Genomic DNA, 293 nt, shown 5'->3' on the forward strand with positions numbered 1-293 from the left:
AAAGTTTTAAAACAGAATTTGTTGCACGGTTATCCATGTATTAGAGTTTTCGATAGACTTAAAAAAACTATCATCCTCAGATTTAAAAAAAAAATGTGATAATCAATGACTCCTTGCTTTTGTGGTTTTGAGATGAAGCTGGAACAAATTAACGCAAATGTTTTGGTTTCAAAATGTCCTAACTCCCAACATTCATCGTTCATACAAATTGTGGTTTTTAGTTACACAGAATGTTTAAAGAGTCAAAATAGGTCAGCAATATAGAAACCCGTAATTTTTCCATTAGGACATAA

Source organism: Bacillus rossius, chromosome 10 (assembly GCF_032445375.1).
Source record: "Bacillus rossius redtenbacheri isolate Brsri chromosome 10, Brsri_v3, whole genome shotgun sequence".
NCBI lineage: Eukaryota > Metazoa > Arthropoda > Insecta > Phasmatodea > Bacillidae > Bacillus > Bacillus rossius.